This window comes from Camelus bactrianus, chromosome 8 (genome assembly GCF_048773025.1).
Source record: "Camelus bactrianus isolate YW-2024 breed Bactrian camel chromosome 8, ASM4877302v1, whole genome shotgun sequence".
In the NCBI taxonomy this organism is placed as follows: domain Eukaryota; kingdom Metazoa; phylum Chordata; class Mammalia; order Artiodactyla; family Camelidae; genus Camelus; species Camelus bactrianus.
In genome coordinates this window covers 53174264-53188633 of record NC_133546.1, presented here as the reverse complement: position 1 = coordinate 53188633, position 14370 = coordinate 53174264, and the positions used below count along the sequence as shown (strand labels likewise).

Here is a 14370-nt window from a genome sequence, read left to right as displayed (position 1 = left end):
GTGAGTATGACTTCGTGAATTGACTCAGCCACCTAGGCTCAAATTTATTAGGGTTCTAGGTGAAATCATACATCAGTGACTAATGTAAATTGTAATACTACTTGCACAGACACTGCTAAAATTATATGTATCAGCGATTATAAATATGCACAAGTTATTAGATGCAAATAGCAGAACAGTTATTTACATACAACTTTTTGTACTAAGATGTGAGTAAGAAGGAATTGAAGTTTAGAGTTCATATTAGTTATATTTGTAGAGAGCCAAGCTTGAATCTGTACAGTCACATAATAGAAAAACTCCTACCTACAGAAAAAGGTATTTATGAAGTTTTTCATATTTTGGTCCCACGTATTATGTGATTATTTGTGTTTGACTTTTAGAGACCAAGCAGTGACAATTACATAGCTATAACTCTTGTTGCAGTGAGTCTGTCTTTGAATGTAGGAACTTAATATTAATTTTTAAATTTTTATCTGTAAAAGCTATAATCTTATTTCTTCTTTTCTATTTTACTGAAGTTTTAATGTACAACCCTGAAATAACATAGTGAAATGAAAATTGCTTTTAGTGGACATTATAATAAATATATCTGAAGAGTATTTTAGAGCTAAGTTTTGTTGACTCTTGCTCAAAATAGGTACTATACAGAAGAAGATATTAGGAAATTGTTACATAAAGCCACATATTTGCAAAGTTGTTCAAGTGCTTGTGGTTTACAACAGATTAATTCTTTGTCACTTTTCCTTTCAAATAAATATGTCAGATGTCACATTATTAGACAGGAAAATGAGGTAACAGCTCAGAGAGAGCTGTTATAAATACTGTTATTATTTATAGAGATAAGTAATAGGGAGGTTTTCAAAGAAACCTTTAGAAACTCTATTAGTTCAAAGCTCTATTAAAAGCAAAGTGGTTTTGACGAGGGGAGGCCAACAAATGACTATCTAAAGGCAAAACTGTGTTTTCACAATGATCAACTCAATAAAGCATCAGTCCAGGCAGTCAAGCACTCAGTTGAACACTTTGTAGTCGAATCTGCACAGTGCATCGACAAAGGCAGACATTTTGTTTTATTTAAGTCCCCATTTACAACATACCAATTGAAATAGTTCAAGCCTAATTTTTTTTCCAGAAATTACTATTATAGATTAAAATTACATAGCCCCTTAGTTTAAGAGAACTATCTAAATATTAAATTGCACCATCAGCACCATAACCATCACTACAAAGTGTGGTGGATACACTACAGGCTTATGATTCATGGAACTGTCAATACTTAATCATAAACCTTATAGACCAATGTAATAAACTCAGTATACTTGAAAGTGAAAACCTCTACTTCGTATTTTAAGTTACATCTGCTTTTATATTATCTTTTGCCTTTAGACGCAGATATCATACCCATGAGACACGAAGAGTTTGTAAGAGGTATCACACTGGTAAGTGATATTTTCTACACTAGTAAGTTATTTCAACAAACCACTGCTAACTTAAAACTATCAATCAGTAGACCAGTGAGACTGATTTGAACTGGTGTTAAAAATCTTTATCAGATTCATATGCATAAAAATGTCATCTGCCCTTACTGGTAAGGGGAAGTTACTGGATATTTTATTATGCTCTCCTTGACCTTCCAGCATGTACTTCTAATTTCATTGCAATTCCTCTAAAGAAGAATAGAATCCTGATTATTGTATGAGATAAATATACTAAGTCTGGTTTGTGTAGGTTATTGAATCTAATTTTTTCATGTGTCTAGCCTAATGTCCCACAGCAGGGTCAAAAGGATTTTTAAATTTTATTAAACTAGGTCATCATTAAATAGTTGTATTTTTAAGTTGTATAAGACAACGTGGTCATTACACAGCCTTTATAAAATAATATACCAAACATTACAATTCTCTTTGTAAGGAATATGCAAATTTTCAAGTTTTATTATTCTGAAAGCAGGTAAATTTCAAAGGTTTTCAAGAACATAATTATAGTTCAAGTCTACCTTTCTCCAGTCAGCTAAAAAGGAATCTTGATGCGTATTGCTTAAGTGACTTGGTTTTCTTTTAATATGAATCTCATGATCTGCTTTGCATTGCCAAACCATCCGGCAGGGGGATTCTCATTTGATCAGGAAAATCACTTTTCATAGCTGCATACTTCATAAAATACCCATAAAATGGATGTAAGTTTCCAACAGCCTTCTGACTCAGCCTTCCTTGATAAGCTCATCTGAAGCTATGTATCCACCTGCAGTTTAGCCAAACAGCTATATACTCTTTCTAATATACCTTTTCTTCGATTGGGCTGTCTTTTCACCAGAAATGCCCTCCTTCATCCTCTTCCTGCAAAACATACACAACTTTTGATGAACACCTCATGTTGCACATTTTCAAAGAAGCCCCAGTTTTACCCTGAGACCCTCAGTGATCTCTGTCTCCTCCAGACCTATGCAGCCTTACTCTCTGCGTCACTCACTTCACAGTTACCAATGGTAACTACACAGTTATTACTGTGTGTGTAGTTACATTCAGCCTACTCAACCAGATAGTATGTCTTTTGAAGTCAAAGATCATGACTCATGACTTCTTTATCTTTTATAGCCCTTAATTCACAGTTTTGCACACAGCAATCACGGATTTTTAAATCTAGAGAGAATCTTAGGAAATAATCTCAACCATTTTAGACAGTTAAGAAACCTAGATCTGAAAGGTTAAAGCAAGGCTAAATAATCAATTGGTGATTAACGAACGCCAGATTTACTCCTGAGTGTTGGAAAGGGTTTTATTTATTTATTTTTTTTCTGTTTTTGAACTGTTGTCTGAGACCATCTTTCTCACACTTGTGGGTGCATCAGAATCACATAAGGGCTTGTTAAAACACTGGTGGTCCTGAAGCCCAGTGTTTCTGAGTTAGAAGGTCAGTGATGAGGCCTGAGAATCTGCATCTCTAGTAAGTTCCCAGGTGATGGCTGATGTCAATAGGTCTTTTTCATTTATAAATGAGAGCATAGCTGATTGTAACAACTTTCTGGAAGGCAATTTGGTGACATACAGTGAAAGCTTTAAAAATGTATATACCTCTCACGCCACACTCTAGCTCGTACTGATTTATCCTAAGAAAAGAACAAAACAAGTTATCAAAGATGGAAATATTCTATGTCTTGATGTGATGATGGTTAACCAGGGGTATAAATTTGTCAAAACTCATCAAATCATGTACCTTTGGCACCAAATAGATACTTTCTTGGAAATTATACCTCAATTAAGTTAATTTAAATTTATCCTAAAAGCATAAGTAAGGAATAATTTTTTTTAAGCTGCAGTCATGGCATTGACCACCTAGTCACTTACTTCAAAATAAAGTAGGGACAGTGCTGGGTAGGCAGTGGAGTAAAAGTTCTTTTGCATGGCCTTTGCAGTAAGGTTTATAAGTATGTGAAGAGGTCAGAGTTGAGAGTGTGTGTGTACCCAGAAAATGAGGGTAGCCCTGCAGCCACTTCTCTGGTTTTCAGTGCTAAAGACTGCAGGGCCATTTTAAAGACTCACCTGTTGAAAGTTCCCCAGAAAGTTAGACTGTAGGAACCTTGATAGGACCTTCAGAAAGGCACAGTGGTCCAAAGACCCAAGTTTTCAGCTTGGGTTCCAGACACTGCCTCGAGTTCACCGTAAGGGTTCTGCGGCACTTTAAAGTTGAGTCTCAGGTGACTTCATGGTCACACCTCCCTCAGAGAGGGTGAAGCAAATAAAGAAATGGCAGGGCAGTAGCATTTCTAACCAGCTTTCTGGGATCACGAACAGGCTTGCTGTTTCTGCATCATCTTTCTGCTTTCTCACCTAGATTGTCAGCTCCTTGGAAGTGCTTGCTCTTCCTTCTGTCCCCTGGAGCCCTGCTTTACTCCTTACTGTTGAGATTATGTTTCCAAAACTTTCATTTCAGTCTAGTGGAGATATATCAATGTAGTAATTTAGGCAGATACTAACCAGCATATTTGGAAGGTATTTGCAACAGTATTAGAAATTATCTTTTAACAAAACATTAAAGATAGCATCTATTTTCTTCCTAAGTGAACTTGCAAATTCGGTTTTCTTAATTTTAAAAGTAAAAAACAATGTTTTCCTTTCTGTATCCCAGAACTGCAAATGAATGTGGTTTCTAAAACTTTTGCCGAGTCATATATTTTCATTAGCCATGGTGATCTTACAACCGAAGTTTAGCTATAGGGTATGTTAAAGATACATGAGGCTGCATATGAAGTAGTTAGAATTTATTGTGTTACATGGTATTGCAAAATTAAGGCTAGCTGCTTTTTTCTTACTCTAAACACATATAGTCTGACTGCAAAGATGCTTTGAGGTCAGCTCTTTCAAATAATAAGTTATATTTTAGGTAAAACTAAAATAAAAATTTGTTAACATAGGGGTGAAATTGTCTGGGAAATGCCTGCATTTGTGAGCATCTGCTAGTGTCATTAATGGTTAATCCTGTAGAACAAGGGCCATTAGAGGTGTGAGCATGATATCATGGCAGCTATTCTTAATGCTACAACAGAAGGAATTCTGTGGATAAAGAGCACTCTACTGCCTCTGTTTACCTGAGCCTCCTCTTGATTCCCATGTAAAGTGTGAATCCCACTCATCACTTTCCTTGTGTTGAAAACAAAATTAACATTAGAATTTTCTGCTTTGTACATTTGTGCCCTCTAATTCTTTATCCATGGTACAGACGTCTGCAAACTGCTGTTATTTTGTATGAGAAAGGGGTTTTCATCTTGTAAGAAGGCTAAGAATGTCTTTTATGGAATCCAAGTCTAGGAAGTAGGTACTGTCAGAGAGTTGAAGTGACTTGCCCAAGGGCACTTTGTCGATGGCCGCAGAGAGATTTAAATTCTGGTCTGTCTGACTGCAGAGTCCCAGTATATTTGTCCGTGTATCAGAATTTTAGACATTTGTTCCTACTTTTTAAATGTTCTTATTTATTTCTGGTCATCCTTCCTTATACCCCTATCGAAATCTTAGACAAATTTCTTTTGAGTGAATTGGCTTTAAATAGATTTTAATTTTTCCCTCTAGTGAGCTATTTTCTACAGTAGAAGCTATGCTATATAACTTCCAATAGTTATTTGTCTTACCCCAAATATCACCCTGTCCAATGAGATTTTCCCCGACTGCTGTACCTGCGATCACCCATTTACTCTCTGTAGTGATTGCTGACTTTATGTTCTTCAAAATATTTTTTTCACTGTCTCAATTTACATTATTTACTTGTTTATGTGTGTCCCGTCTATTTCTTCCCAATGGGATGTAAGATACCTTGGAGCATGAAACTCATCTACTTATCCCACTTTTCCCCTGGCAGTGTGCATACTAGGCATCGAATCAGGCTCAACAGACTTTGGTTGAATGAGTAAACACTAGGTACTTAACGCTGGGCCAACAATTAGCAGGGGGATGACATCATGCGTACACTTGGCTGCAGTTCTCCTGGTAAGAAAGCAGTATATTTTTGTTTCTAGTCATTACTTTCCTACAGAGCTTTTCAAATGGGTTCCAGTGTAACTAAGCTGAAAATTATTGCCATTAATATGCTTCCTTTCCTCTAGAAAGTTATATAAATGAGATAAAAGATTAAAAATATTATTCTCTTTTGGTTACATGTGAGCAGTTTATATTTTAAGGTCTTCAAAACATTTTCCTATGTGTATTCACAAGATATCACATTTTGTTTAATTATTAATTTCAGCCATTTGCAAGCATTTACTATTGGAGAAAAGTGAATATTAAGGGAATCAAAATCAAAAACATCTCCAAGGTTTTTTATTTTCATAACCTAAACTCATTCACACAGTGCTTGGTTATACATGACTTTTTCTCATTTCTTCTAAATCAAGCATGCACTTTTTTCCTATTGGTAAGTGAATACTTATAGATTGTTTAATAAATGTGATTATAACCACACACTTAAAGCTCAGTCACTTTTAAATGCCTTGTTATGGTAAACTGAGAAAAAGATTGACATTAAATATCATGGAAAATTAACTGTTTCCTAGTGAATGAATTATATTTTATACTATGTTTAGTGATAATACCCTTTCCATGGGTAAAAAACAGGAAGTAGGAGTAGACCACAAGGTGGTTCGTGAAGTCAGAAACTGTGATGGGAAGTTCTCCTAACCGGAAACAGTTTTGAAATAGGTATAAACCCTGGAGTCATTTTTATTCAGTGCATTTGAGCTGATGGTAACACTAAGCCGTACACACACATATTTGGATATATGCATTTATAAATATAAATATAAGTATAAATATAAATAAATAAATAAATGTGTGTGTGTGTGTGTGTGTGTATATATATATATATATATATACACACTTAGCCTGGCCTTGTTTAAAAGTATTTAAAGTGACTTTTAATCATATTATTTGTTGTTCATGATAATCCTTCTTAGAAGCAGGTGTTAGGTATTTTCCATATTTTACCAACGAGGAAAGTCAAGCTTGGGGAGATTATATGACCCATCCAAGATTGATTAATTAAAAAGAAGTGAACTCGGGCATTGAATTCTATTCATCTGATTGATGTTTCACTAAAAAGAATAGAAATTAAGCAGAAAAAGAGGACAGAATCCCCAAATCAAAACTTAACTTGTGATTTTAATTTGTCGATTTTGTCAGTTTTGTATTTTAGTTTGTCACTTTGTTGGCACATAGTTCCTAATAGTGTTCTCTTACTATTCTTTTATGTTTGTAGGCTCTTACTCAGTTTATTTCACTACTATCATTAAAATTTGTTAACTGATTTAAGAAAAAAGTAGAAGTAAGACAATTTCTGTCTCATTTCAAGGTTTGGTTGCAGGCAACATACTGTACTTTAGTTAATTAATGGCAAGTATTTATTTCAGGGTATCAATTAGCTTACAGAATTACCTGGAAGGCCAATGTGGCTGACTTAAATGCCACCAAGCCAGTAACACCACACCCACACCACACCAAGAGATTGTTTCATGGAGATTCACTTAGTGCTGCTGCCTGCATCTCGGCCCTCATAGAACCTGCAGTTTTAACAGCTGCAGAAACCCCACACCTCCACAGCTGTGCAGGCTTCTCCAGTCTGCACTCTAGCCCTATAATTCTTAGTAGACAGAAGCTAGTAAGCTTGTGGCAAGGTTGCTGAATGAATTTATCAAAGACCATATCAACCATTGTGCTGCACATAATTTACTACATCAAAACTCAGTGATCTAAAACAATACTCATTCATTTTTTTCTCATACATCTACAAGGTGGCTGAGGTTAGCTGATGTGGGTGGGGCTTGATTGAATGTCTCTGCTTCATGATATCAGTCTGGCTGGATTTGGCTCCTTGATGTGAGTTGAATTCATTCTGGATCCAATTGTATTGGCTTTGGGGCCCAAGCTGAGGGGAAAGCACATTTCCTGGTGATTGTAGAATGCAGAAGAGCAAGCAGAAACACACAATGTCTCTTTCAGCCTAGGGCCTGAATTGGCAAATTCTCATTCTTCTATGTTTCCTTGGCTAATACAAGGCATATGGCCATGTCCAAAGTCAAGATGAAATAACATTCCACCTCTAGTCACATGGCAGGTCACATGGCAAAGGGAGTGGATAAAGGAAGGGATTAATTCTTAACTCTATCACACCAGGAAATACTGTTTTGAGATTCAGCCCATGAAAAAGAAAAGCACAATTGGAGAATTATGAAAACCCAAGACAATTTTCAAAAGATTTTGGGCCATGACAAAGAAAAGAGGTTACTACATACACTTAATGTAATGGAAAATCAAGAACTGCTATATTCTGCATACATCAGTGAGATATTCTGGGTCACAATTGTAATTTCTCTCAAAAGATTCCTATATTGCATAAATAATATGTACATATGTAGTAGATGACATTGCAGGTACATATAAAGCAATCTTACTAATTGCATCTTAATAAGACAGAAACAAGATGTATATAAAGCGTATGAAGAGATTTAAAGCTGAAATAAATTTATGTTTCTGTCCTTTTTTTTTGTCTTTTATGTAGTAGACACATGGCTATATGCTGAGATAAGGAGAGAAGGCTGATTTAGTTTCTGCTGATGCAGTCTAGGGCATAGAAAGAATTGAGACATGCACTCCAAGATACAAGTTGGATAAAAAGCAAAATACAGGCATTACTTTTTAAGTGGAAATTACATAATATAGCAATGAGCTGGAGGAATTAACAGGTTACTAATTTTGTAAGACTCGACTCCATGGCCTCAAGAGATTCTAGATTATGTCATTATTCCAGCTGCAGCGTGAGCCCTGCTTAAAGTCCCTGGTGCCCTTACCATGGTTCATGAAACATTCCATAATATTCCATAACTGCTTATCTTCCAAAACCACTCAGTACTTTGCCAGGCTTGATTAGCAATAATTGTAGAGTCCTGGATAGGTGAAATCTCCTCTTGTGTAGCAATACTATCATATAGGGAGAGAAGAGAAATAAATATCCCTCTAATTTCGTGATCTTTCAGGAAACTGAGAAGGGCCTTCATTTCAGAGATGGGAAATGTTAGACCTTTGTTTTAGCAGCTGCCATCTTTCCATGCCAAAGGAAAAATCAAACTACAACTGCATAGCAATGTGTGGTATTACAGTTAAACCAATTAGAAATAGGCCAATAAAGTTGAGAGATGATAAAACTTTAAGAAGATAAAAAGGTAAAAATAAATAATTACCTTATAGACGATTTTTTTTTTAAAGCACTGAGTTGTAAAGGCTGGTGAAAAAATTTCAACTTTAATTTGATTTCACCAGGTATAAGAGAGCTCTATTTTCTATTACTCTAATATATTTTTACTTGCAGCTATGCTTATTTTATGGTTATTTTAAATCATTTTAAAATATTTTGAGGCCTATAAAACATTTTATGTTGTTGTTAGGAACTTATTCTACAAGCTAGATCATTTAAAAATGTTAAATGCCTTAACACTCAAGTAGTTAAAATTCTCCCCCAATAGCAGAAAATACCCTTCATTTTACAATGGGTAATCATGGAAGAAAAAGAGTGCTTTGTAAGAAACTGAGTTGTTAAAGAGCCGTACAGCAACGTGCAGGATACCATTGCACAGAGACAAATAATCCAGTTATCCGAATCGGCAAATGGTTATTCAGCTTCTACATTTTTGTTATGCTAGTTTTATTTCTTTCATCCACTCTACAATAAATACATTACAGTTGAAATTTTAGAGAACAGTTATCCATGTACTGCTTAAAATCATCTCAGATACCACCAATGATACACACACCACACTTGTTCAGGTAAGCAGTGGGGAGTCCTTGAAGAGTTTTCAGCGGGGAATGGTGCAGTTTGATTTACATTTTAACTAGGCTGCTTGACAACTAAGTGAGGGATAGGTTTTTCCTATTACTTTTTTTCAAAACCTCTTGACTTTTACTTTTTTCATAATTAATAAATTTTACTTTTTTCAGAGCAGTTTTAGGTTCATTGCAAAATTGAGTGGAAAGTACAGAGAGTTCACATATACTCTCTGTACACAGACACACAGACACACACAACCTCCCCCACTATCAGTATCCCCTACTAAGGTGGTATCTTTGACTTAACTGATGAGCCTGCACTGACACATTATTGTCACCCCAAACTTCGCAGATTACATTAGTGTTCACTCTTGATATTGTACATTCTCTGGGTTTTAACAAATACAAATTCTGCATATCCACCATTGTTGTATCATACCAAATAATTTCACTGCCTTAAAAATCATCTGTGCACTGCCTATTCATTTCTGCCTCCTAAACCTCTAGAAACCACTAATCTTTTTACCTTCACAGTTTTGTCTTTTTCAAAATGTCATATAGTTGGAATCATATAGGTTGGCTTCTTGCAACCTGTACATATTACTTTCTTGGTAATATGCATTTAAATTTCTTCTATGTTTATTCATGGCTTGATAATTCATTTCTTTTTAGCACTGGATAAAATTCCACTGTCTGGGTGTACCACAATTTATTTATCCTTTCACCTACTGAAGGACATCTCAGTTTACTTTCAAGTTTTTGCAGCTATGAATAAAACTGCTATAAACATCATTGTGCAGGCCTTTCTGTTGACAGAAGTTTTCAACTTCTTGAGTAAATACCAAGAAGTGCAATTGATGGATCATATGATCAGAATATGTTTAGTTTTGTAAGAAACTGCCAAACTGTCTTCCAAAGTGGTGGGATCATTGTGCACTCCACCAACCATGTGTGAGAGTTTCTACTGCTCCACAGCCTCCCCAGCATTTGGTGTGGTCAGTGTTTTCAATTTCGACCATTCTAGTAGGTGTGCAGTGGTATCTTATTGCTGTTTTAATTTCCAATTCCCCAGTAACATATGATGTTGAACATAATTTCATATGCCTACTTGTTGTCTGTATATCTTCTTTGGTGAGGTGTTTGTTCAGGTCTTTCGCCCATTTTTTTAAATCAAGCTTTTCATTTACTTATTGTTGAGTTTTAAGAGTTTTTTTTGTTTTTTTGTTTTTTTAGTAAATTTTGACTAACAGACATTTAGCAGATGTTGTCTTTTACAAATATTTTCTCCCAGTCTGTGGCATGTCTTTTTATTCTCTTGATAATATCTTTTGCAGTTTTTAATTTTAATGGAGTAAAGCTTACTAATTATTTCCTTTTCTGATCTTACCTTTGGTGTTTTACCTAAAAAGTCATCACTATTCCCAAGGTCACTTACATTTTCTCCTATGTTATCTTCCGAGAGTTTTATAGTTTTGCATTTTACATTTAGATCTATAATCAGTTTGAGTCAATTTTGAGTATAAGGTCTGTGTCTAGATTTGTTTTTTGCACTTGGATGTCAAATTGTTCTAGTACTGTTTGTTGGAAAGACTATCTTTGCTCTATTATATTTCCTTTGCTCCTCTGTCAAAGATCCATTGTCTGTATTTATGTGCGTCTATTTCTGGGCTCTCTAGTCTGTTCTATTGATCTATCTATTCTTTCACCATTACCACACATCTTTAGAATCATTTTGTAGATATTCACAGAATAACTTATGGGAATTTGACATGAATTATGCTGAACCTACAGATTAAGTTCAGAAGAACTGAGACTTTGGCAATGTTTAGTCTTCCTATCCATGAATTTGCCCTATGACCTCACTTCTTCCACGAATCAAAGAAAGTTGTTGATTTTTCAGTTTGTTTAGTTTTTCACTTGTTGTTAGAATGGAATGATGACTTCCAAGCTCCTTATGTCTGGATCAGAAACCAGGGGACCTGACTTAAGTAATACTGTAGATGTCTAATGTGTTTAATTCTAAATAGAAAATGAGGAGTTCAAATTGGCAAAATATTATTTTATAAATGTTGTCAAATATGTTTTTCCAGTAACCAATTAAATATGAGCGGAGCAAAGTATGATGGAAAACCATAAGGTGTTATTACAGGACCTGTAGGAATTAGTTATAAATAATCCATCTGCTGTGTGAATTTTGTAATTTAATCAGTTCCAGCAACTGTAGTAATAGGTGGGTAGACTTTAAATGATAATATGATTACTTTAAATTAATTCCAAGTAAATTGGAAAAAAAAATATCTTGAAAGCATTGTATCACTGAAAAGGAAAACAGAAACAAAACCTCCCTGAAAGAAATTGTTTAGGGGAAACTACCTCACTTTTTCTTTTATTTTTGTTTTTCTGGTTTTGCTGTCTCCAAACAGAATGCCATCATGAATTCTCTTCAGGCCTGAATTAATAGAAAATAAATACTCAAGGCTTTTGAATGCACCTTTTATATTAGGCAATTGCATAAAACATACTTCAACATGATATTGAAAGCAATGGACATTCCTGGAGATAATGATTTTTAGGTTCAAAGACTTGAACTGACATATTATCCATCACAGAAAGAATTTCTAGAAGAATTTGCATCCAATTAATACAGTAACTTTGTCCTAGATATGTCTTAAAGGTTACCAGTCTACTGTTCTAGCCTCTGAGTAAAATAATTGAGAGAGGTGTAAGTAAAATTTGTTTCCAAAGATCTCTGGAATAGTCAAAGGATATTCTTTAGCCTTCTTCAGTACCTCATTCCAGATCTTAACTATCCTTACTGTTAAGAAAGTTTACCAAATGCCTAAACTGAATCATTCTTATGATATGGATACAATTCTGGGTACTTCTGTGGACAGTGGGCTGCTGTCCTTGGAGGCAACGTAAGAATCTTTGACAACTGAAGAGAATTTTAATGTTCTTATTATTTTTAAGTTCACTTATTAATTTGTTCAGGCACGAGCATTAAGGAGTCTGATTATCTTTGGCTCAAATCTTGACTCTCCCAACTTTCCTGCTAATGTAGCCATTAACAAGTAACCTAAGGTTTCAGAACCTCAATTTCCTCACCTGTGGAATGAGCATAATAATTCCAAAGTGAGCAGATTGTTGTGAGGATGCAAGACATACATGTGTGAACTGCCGAGATGGTGAGGGCACATAGCAAGCACTCCTGAATGCAGTAGCTTCTACAGCTGCCATTTATCAACATTATTTGAGATATTCATTTACCCATTAAAATTTGAAAAAGCATTTATTAAGACTCTTCAATATTATAGTTACTCTGTTGACTGCTTATTATTGTCCTGTGCTGCTGAATTAGGTTGAATGAATATAATCTATTATTTTTTATCCGAAATTTCCCCTGGTCCTATATATAATAATATCTGCCATACCCCTATCCCCGAACTCCACACACAGGACTAAATTCAGGAATATGCTGATTTATGTTCACAAATATATTTTCTTTTGTGGCCCTCTTGTAGGTGTCTAATTCAGGGGCTTCTTCCTCAACATAAACACTATTTTCTTTGCCTTCTTTTGCACTATTATCATTATATCAGTTTAACTCAGTGTGTGAAGTGCATGCTTTGGACTCAGGCTGACTCAATTTCCACTTACCCACCCAGAAGCTTGGATTATTGTGCGTTATCCCTGAGACTTAAGTTTCCTCAACTTTTCCAGAAGTAATATCAATTTCAGTGAATGGCTGTGAGACTGAAGTAAGATAATGTTATTAGTTAGCATCTGACTTTGAGTTGGCTCTCAAAATATGGCAGTTATTATTATTCAATGAAATAACTTAAAATTAGGCACACATTTTAATCTGAATGTGTCATTTCTTCTATATTTTAAAATTTCTATTAGTCTTATTTCTACAGTTCTCATAATTTTAAAAATCACTTCTCTTAAAGAAATTGCCTATTAGAAGAGCAGCATACTACATAACCTTAGTATTCTTTGTCAGGTGAAGACCTCATGAAGACCAGGTGAGGAAAATTTTAAATGGAAATCTGGTGTTAAAAGTTTAATTAGAAAAATACATCCTTTATACATGGGCTAATGTGGACTATGGCAAGCTGCTTAATTGTTGATTCTAGGGCTATTTCTACATTGTCAACATTCTATTTAGTAATCTTGGGGGAAATAGCATCAAAAGCAGACAAAGAAAAATGTTTCACTTTCCTGCAGCTGATTCCCGTGATTGCCTGACGTTTAGTTACATTTGGGCATCTGTCTCAGGAACTCCCATTGTCTGGAACCATATGCAAACTGAAGTGTGCATTGGGGTATAGACAAGAGGACAGAATTTACACTTGGATATGCCATCCGACAGCAGCGGGAGAAGCTAGACAAGCCTGGGATACTTCATACAGTTCATTTAATGAACTGTTACTTTATTATTTTGTAAGGTTTCCGTAATGCACATTTATGATATAAAAAGTGCCTTGCCTACTGCTTCATCGGGAAGGGACCTCATTTAGATTAACCTGTGACTTCAACAGCAGGTGGTAGAATGAACCAACTGCTTCAATTACTGCTTTTGCGCATGACTTTCATGTGTTGCTAAGATTATCAGAGGAACCTGATTACATCCCCTTAGACACTATTGTTGGCACGATGATTAAGCTGTTATTTTTTTTTTTTTTAAGACTGGGAACCTAAAAAGCTTTTTGGCATGAGGCAACAGCACTGTGTATAGAGATCAGTAAGATAGTGTGTATCATTGCCCTGTAGCTTATCTCCACATATACAGCTCCCTGGTGGATCCCTATGATAAACATTATTGGAACAATTAGCTGCTGCTGACACAGAATCCAGACACAATAGCCATGGCCAGCAGCACAGAGCCAAAAATTATGGAGCCAAAAACCATAAAAAGCAACACCAAGCTAGTCTCCCCATTCAACTGCTGTCATAAAACCCTCCCAGTGCTATGTTTGCATAGCTGGCTTCACCGATATGGCACTGTTAACACAAAAGAAGAAGCTGCAGCACTTGTCTTTGTTTAGCTGAAATTACAAGTCAT

At 35.3% G+C, this 14370-nt stretch overlaps 1 long non-coding RNA gene across 6 annotated transcripts in view; it reads left to right on the top strand.

The window, feature by feature from the left end:
- LOC105063771 (uncharacterized) overlaps positions 1-14370 on the top strand; it is an 864622-nt gene that overhangs the window by 575502 nt on the left and 274750 nt on the right. For all 6 annotated transcript variants that reach the window (XR_006722441.2, XR_012508690.1, XR_012508689.1 and 3 more), the window contains one exon: positions 1390-1442. This is a non-coding gene — a long non-coding RNA (uncharacterized LOC105063771). The remainder of the gene's footprint in view (positions 1-1389; positions 1443-14370) is intronic.